This window comes from Myotis daubentonii, chromosome 17 (genome assembly GCF_963259705.1).
Source record: "Myotis daubentonii chromosome 17, mMyoDau2.1, whole genome shotgun sequence".
NCBI classification, from domain to species: Eukaryota; Metazoa; Chordata; class Mammalia; order Chiroptera; family Vespertilionidae; genus Myotis; species Myotis daubentonii.
In genome coordinates this window covers 12,334,601-12,342,588 of record NC_081856.1, presented here as the reverse complement: position 1 = coordinate 12,342,588, position 7,988 = coordinate 12,334,601, and the positions used below count along the sequence as shown (strand labels likewise).

Sequence of the window (7,988 nt, the reverse complement as noted above, 5' to 3'; positions counted from 1 at the left end):
TCTCCTCCTCCTCATCTCTTTCATGCATTTAGCACAAATCACTCCACAGCCCTTGATGAGCAGCGACAGAGACCACAGTGCTGAGCTGAGGAGGAAAGCCTGAGCTTCATGTTGGTAAATATTCCTGCTTTCATGTATCCCTTTAGAGAATTGGGAAGACACAGGATCAGAGAATGCCATGTGATCTTGTGAAATGAAAGCAGAAAAGAACAAAATAGTGTGTGTATATTGAGAATGAAGGAATGAATGGCATTTTCACTGGTGATGTGTGAACAGGTCTCACTTTCCCTGTATACTGTGAGCTCCTTACAGGCATGAAGGCGCATGTGTAGTTTAGCTTTGTATAATATATTTTTATCTGAATAAAATGTGGCTGTGGCCTGGCATTTGCTTACATCTCCACAATGTTACATCTAAATCACTTCTTCTTCAACTTATGTTAGACTTCCTGCCTCTTCTTTGCTTTTTTAAGTTTCTGAATAGCCCCAATGTCACACATGCCCAGTGTCCTCCTATGCACATTAACTTAAAAATTAAGGCATTCTTGTTACCCTTTTGCTCAAGGCTAAACTTTGCATTGGTGCAATTGATTGCTGTCTCCAGAGCATTGTTCTAGCATTTATTTTCTCTCTTACTTTAAGGACTTTTCCTTCTCTGGTGGCTACTTCTCAGCTTACTAACAAGCTCACAGTTCAGCCACATTAAAACAATCAGGTGAAATAAAATTAATAAATCAACCTATTTTGAGCAGGTATCCAGCTTCAGCTATTCCTACATCTATCCTCATCCTGGGTCATCTAAGCTTTGTAAGAAAGGCATTACTCTGCCTCCATTTCCTTCCTTCCCATTTCTTTCCCAATGTATTACAAACTGACTTTATTCATTGATGCAGGATATTTGGACTACTAGTATATTTCAGATTCTAAGCTGTTGTTATTGGTATGAATTGCAAATACCTTTCCCCAGTAGATATGAGGGATTTCTAAAAAACTGGCTGTAGTTTATGTAGATTTTTTTTTTGACACTTTAGAAACTTTATTGAAGGATAAAAGGGTGTTGACTCCCCGACTCCCAATCCCATAGGGTGGACCAACAATAAATAAGGGCTAAAAGGAAGGATCAAGACAGAGCAGGAATGGATGGAAGTGGGTGCCTCATGTCGGAGAGTCCGGAGTGGCTGCAGAGCCAATTGGAATAAAACACAGGGCGTCCTGCCACTTCAATAACTTGGCCACAGGATTGGTGCAGACACCAGAGGAGCCTGAGGGAGGGGCTCGGCTGGTGTAGAAGGCACACGCATCATCCAGGCGTGCCTCATGGAAGCAGTGGATGGCAGTCAGACATGCTTTGAGGCGCTGCCTCAGGGCCAGGGTTCGAGGAGCCAGACTGCTGGGGCCTGCCTGGCCTGCTGGGGGCCTCAGAGACTGGAGTGAGTGGATAGTGGGGCTGGCACAAAGTGGGCGTTGAGAGGAGAAGATGGCACTGGTGGTCGCTGGAGCCAACTGACCGCAGCAGGACTGTGGACTAGGCTCTGTACTCCTAGGTTCCAGAGAGCAGGCCTCTGAAGCCTCAGGCTCCACCCAAGGGGAGGGCTCTGGAAGTCCAGCCTGCCCCGGGGAGCAGGCCTGAACGGATCCAGGCTCTACGGGAGGGCAGGCCTCAGATACCTCAGGCTGTTTCTGGGTGGTAGGCTCTGGTATCTCAGGCTCCCTCCTATGGCAGGGCTCTGGGGGCCCTGGCTCTGCCGGAGGGCAGGGCCGAGCTGCCTCGGGCTCTGCTCCAGGGCAGAGCTGTGGTTCCCCATACTCCTCTGGAAAGCAGGGCTTTGGCAGTCCAGAGTGCTGTAACAGTTCAGGAAGGTGGAAAGCCCCAGAATTCTGCACTGGGGCATTCAGAGTTCTAGGAATCTCTGCCAGCAGGGACCGAAGTTCAACCATATCCAGAGAGGAGCCTCCACTAAGAGGGGCACACTTGCTCTCTGCCAGCCCCTCTACCTCCTGTTGCAAAAGCTGCTTCAGGATACTGATGTGCTGCATCTTCAGCTCTTGGAGGTTGGGGGTCCTGCTGGGGTGGGGTCCATGAGGAGTTGCCATAGGTGGTTTCCCAGACCCCTCCTGTAACCTTTTGCAATTCTCCTGGTCAAATAGCTGCACTGCAATCTGCTCCCAGGGCAGGGCAGGCTCTTCAGGGCAAGACTGAGGAGAGAGGCCACTCAAACATTGAGCCTGCTGAGCTTTGGGGGGCCGATGGGCTGGGTGTGAACTGGGTTTTGGGGCGAATGGCAAGACGTCGCAACGCTGAATATGAGGGCGGAGCTGAGGAGCCAGGGGGAGGGAACACGCTTAGCCAATCCAAAGGGGGATGGACGGGGATGGATGGTAGCAACACAGGGCCAGGGGAGGGCATCAGGTGGCAGTCAGGGCTGTCCTTGGTGTGGGTTAGCTCCCGGCTTTCTCTTAATGGAACCCACTGGGCCAGACCAGGAGAGCCCTTCCTCCTTCTCTATTTCCCTTTCCTCCCCGTTTCATTAATGCGTGTTTATGTTTTTATATCTTTAACTTTCTCTGACTTAGCTTTTTCTGTGAACTTTCAAGCTGTGAACATTTAAATCATTAATTTTCAGTCTTTATCCCTTTATGCATTTATTTTCTAATATTATTGTTTAAAGATGATGCATATTTCCTTCTCACTGACACTTGAGCTTCTCCCCAGAATATTTACAAGTAATATCTTCACTATTATTCAATGTTATATATTTACTAGAGGCCCCACTGGGTGGGGTCCCTCGGCCTGGCATGCGGGGATCTGGCCAAAACTGGTTCTCTGACATCCCCCGAAGGGTCCCTAATTGTGAAAGGGCAGTTCTTAAGTGACGCACCCTGGAACGGGGCTCCCTCCTCTCTGGTTTCGGGTGCGTCACCCGAGAACCGCAGCTGCCAAGTCACCACAGCTCAGCAGCTCCTACGTTGAGTGTCTGCCCCCTGGTGGTCAGTGCATGTCATAGCTACTGGTTGGATGGTCGCTTAGGCTTTTATATATATAGAAATACCTATTATATATATAACATGTGATATTTAGAAACATTTTTTAAAATTTACAAGTTTGCTTTTTTGATTTTTAAAATATTTGATTTCAATTTAATATTATATACAGAGACATGGTATCATATTGTTTGTAGGGAATTCTATGGCTAACTGTTTGATATAGTACCTAATCACTATTTATAAATTGTCATATGTATGTGCAATAAATGGTGTTGGTTCATTGTTAGGTGTTGACTACTATGTAGATCTATTAGAGTATACTTATTAATTATCTTAATTCAAAATTTTCATATCTTTATTAAGTTTTTGTTTTCCATTTTTTCAATTATTGAGAGAATTGTGTTAACATTTCCTACCATGATGTGGGTTTGTCTCCTTTCTCATAGTTCTTTAAGTTTATTGTATTTTATTTTTGAATTTACAATATTGCTACTTTTTATTCTCCTTAATTTCCCTTTATTCTCCTTATTATCTGTCTATTAACTTGAAATTTAAACATGCTATTCTCATTATTTTACGGATTATGCATAAAATGTTAACATGAATACTTGTCTTAACAAGTCTGTTACTAATATAATTTATTATCTTTGTTTTTCTGAAAAACATACATTTTATTATCATCTTTGTTTTTTGTTTTTTTTTCTGCCACCTTTTTTTTTATTGCTTAAAGTTTTACATATGTGTCCTTTTTTTCCCCCCACCCTTGACAGTCCCCTAGCCTCCCCTACCCCCCAGTGTCTTATGTCCATTGGTTATGCTTATATGCATGCATACAAGTCCTTCGGTTGATCTCTTATTATCATCTTTGAATGATAGTTTGATTGGGTATTGAAATTTGTGTTGACATTTATTTTGCCTCTGTACATTGAATATATTATTCTACTGATTCATGACTTTTATTGGTGCTTGCTGGGAGTCTTGTTGCAATTCTTTTATGGGTAATATGCATTATCTATATAGTTTCTTTTGAGATTTTCCCTTAGTTTTCGTTTTATAGGTTTATTGCCAAGGGTCTAACTGTGGATTTATTTTTATTTTCTTGAAGGAAACTCATTGTGCTTTCTTTCAACTACTCTAGGAATTTTTCAGTCTCTATTACCTTAACATGCCTCTTTCCATTTCCCCTATTCTTTTATACTGACACTCCTATTAAAGATATGTTGTAACTCACCATTTTAGTCTCCATGTCTCTTAACTTCACTATTCTTTCTTTTTATTTTTTCATATTTATTTAAAAATATTTTTATTGATTTCAGAGAGGAAGGGAGAGAGAGAAAGAGTGAGAGAGAGAATCATCACAGATGAGTGATAATTATTGATCAGCTGCCTCTTGAACACCTCCTACTGGGGATCGAGCCCATAATCGGGGCATATGCCCTATCCTGGAATTAAACTGTAACCTCCTGGTTCATAGGTCAACTATCAAACACTGAGCCACATCAGTCAGGCACTATTCTCTATTATTATTATTATTATTATTATTATTATTATTATTATTATTAATATTATTAATCATCACCCAAGGATATTTTTTCATTGATTTTTAGAGCAAGTGGAAGAGAGAGGGAATGACAGAGAGAAACACATCAATTGGTTGCCTCTTGCATGTGCCCTGACCAGAGCCTGGGCAGGGGAGGAGCGCACAACCTGGGCACGTGCCCTTGACCAGAACTGAACCTGGGACCCTTCAGTGTGAAGGCCAATGCTCTATCCACTGAGCCAAACTGGCTAGGGCTAATCTCTCTTTTTAAAAACAACTTTTCTTTTGTTATCTTTGTGCATGCCAGGTAATTTTCTCAGATTTATTATCCAGTTAACTTACTTTTACTTTAGTTACTTGTAATAAGGTGTTTAACCAATTGACCTACATTTTTATTAAAATAATTTTATATTCCAGTGTTAGAAAAACAGAACAATTTTATTTCATTTATTTTCAAATATGTTTTTTGTTTTATATGAAATCATGCAATGTTTCCTCTTTATGCTTTAATCACCTTAAAAATTTTTTATTTTAAGTAATCTCTATCATAGTTTTCTATTTCTTGCAGCTCTTAGAGTGTAATCGTACTATGTATTGCATCTGATAACTGTGTTTTCCTTATTGAGTGTTTCCTATTGTGTTATTTTTACCTGATGTATCTTTAGGGAGGCAGTGTGTGTGTGTGTGTTTGTGTGTGTGTGTGTGTGTGTGTGTGTGTGTGTGTGTTGCTATCCTGAGGATATGTTCTACCGTATGGGCTTGTTTTGCTGCTGACATGTGTCCCAGAGGTATCAGTAGCCTGGGTGGGCATTGACATGCCATGAAATTTATATGAATTTATATCCCAAGATTATTCAAGGTGCAAGCCTATGATTACAATGATTGGGATTAAGTTTCTTTGTTACATTCCTCTGTTACTGGGCAATGTTTTTCTAGATTATTTCTTCATTGAAGATGTGGTAAACTCTAAGTCTCAACATAATATACCCCCACTCCCTATCTGTCAGGAGCTTCCATTTTTTCCCTTTCACTATGTGGTTACTGTAGACAGATACCAAAATTATTATACTAACAAGGCCACTGCCTCTGTTACTTGGAACAAACAAGAGTAGGAAGTCATATATGAAATGATCTGTTTTTCTTTCTAAGTGTATTGATATAGCTCTTGTTCATTTTTTTAAGTCTTTTTTTGTAATTTAAAAAAACTGAGGTATAATTGACATTATATTAGTTTCAGCTGTACAATATAGTCATTTGATATTTGTATGTATTCTGAGACCACTGCAATAAGCCTAGTTAACATCTGTCATTATACAGTCTTACAAAAATTTTTTTTCTGTGATGAGAACTTTTAAGATCTACTCTCTTAACAATTTTCAAATATGTAGTACAGTATTATTAACTATAGTCACCATGCTGTACATTATGTCCCCTGGACTTAATTTCAAAACTGGAAATTTGTACCTTTGGACTCTCTTTACCCATTTGGTCTGCCCTTCACTCACCTGCCTCTGGTAACCATCAATCTGTTCTCTGTGTCTATGAATTTGCAGGTTCCCCACCCCCGCCAGATTCCACATATAATGAGATTATGTCATATTTGTCATTCTCTGTCTGACTTATTTCACTTAGCCTAATGCCCTCAAGGCCCATTCATGTTGTCACTAATGGTAGTAAGTGACTTGGTTTTTATGTTACAATTTTATCTGGCACTAAATTTTTATTTTATTTTTTTGTGATTTTAATGAAAAGTTTATTTTATTTTATTTTTTAAAATATTTTGTTTTATTGATTAAAGTGTTACAAAGAGTATTACATGTGTCTCCTTTTTTTTCCCTCTTGACATTCCCCCAGCCTCCCCTACCCTCCAGTGTCTTGTTTCCATTGGTTATGCTTATATGCATGCATACAAGTCCTTCGGTTGATCTCTTACGCCCCAATTTAATCTATTTATTTGTTTGAGAGAGATATATATATAGAGAGGGATATATAGAGAGATTTGTTGTTCCACTTATTGATGCATTCATTGGTTGCTTCTTGTACGTGCCCTGATTGGGGACCACGCCCACAACCTTGGCATAGTGGGATTACACTCTAACCAACTGAGCTACCTGGCCAAGCAAGGCTTCAATTTATTTTTCCTGCTCATTGCACACTATATCTTTTTTATAACAAACTTGAATGAACAAATACACACACACACACACAAATATATATAATACTTATATATATAATGCATGTATATATATATTTTAGGTAACTTCTGAAAAACATGTAAACCAGCCTGGTTAACATTTAAACATATTGATACCCAAAGCTCACTAAAGCCCTTCACATTTTATCAAGCACTCATTTGATGCAATAAAAATATCACTTTCCCAGAAATTCTATCTCTAAAACTTTTCAATTGTCATCACTGTAAAGAAGGATTTGTTGGAGATGTAAAATAAACTTGAGTTTTCTCTTTTCCCCTTCCTTCTCTTTCTCCCTCCCTTCCTACAATTTAGGAGTAAAGCATGACAACAGGGTTTGACCCACCCAGGGGCTGGGCACCCACACGGTACCCAGAGAGGAGCAAGTCCACAACACTGCTGTCCCTCCTGGGCAGCTCCCGCAGCACTGTCTATCACAGTGGCTGTGTGCGGCAGCCTTCCTATTCTTTTAGATTAGAATATTTTACTTGCTTTTGTTGCTCATTGCACATTATATCTGTGCTTCAAGGTCAAATTGGAATTATATACTTTTCCTTTCAGCTAAATTTAGAGAAAAATATGTAAATTAGTTTGGCTAACATTCAGAGACATTTATTCCCACATTTAGATATTTTTGTTAGGTGATTTTGCCCTTGTATTTTCCTTCTTACAATCACTACAAATTAATTATATAATGAGATGGAAAGGTCAATATGTCTTTTTTCCTCTTTGCAAAGGTTTGCTATGCATTTTCACATGTTTAAAAAATTCAATAAAGTGCAAACTATTTTACTATCCCACGTTATTTTTACATTATGGTTTTTAAAAAATAAGGAGAAAATAAACAAATGGAAATACTTCAAAGTAAAATGCTTCTGCACAGCAAAATAAACTACCAACAAAACGAAAAGAGAGCCCACTGAATTGGAGAATATAATTGCCAATGATAAATCTGATAAGGGTTAATTTCCAAAATTTATAGGGAACTCATACATCTTAATAAAAGGAAGACAAACAATCCAATTAAAAAATGGACAAAGGACCTAAATAGACACTTCTCCAAAGTGGACATACACGTAGCCAAGAGACATATGAAAAAATGCTCGAAGTCACAAATCATCTGAGAGATACAAAATAAAAAGACAATGACAATTACTTCACACCTCTCAGAATGGCTACCATCAACAAATTAACAAAGGACAAGTGCAGGCGAGGATGTGGAGAAAACAGAACCCTAGTACACTGCTAGTGGTGCAGCCACTGTGGAAAACA

The 7,988-nt window shown here is 39.4% G+C and overlaps 1 pseudogene; it reads right to left on the bottom strand.

Moving 5' to 3' along the window:
- Positions 1–1,010: 1,010 nt before the first annotated feature.
- On the bottom strand, positions 1,011–4,230 carry LOC132220109 (tastin-like; annotated as a pseudogene).
- Positions 4,231–7,988: the final 3,758 nt, after the last annotated feature.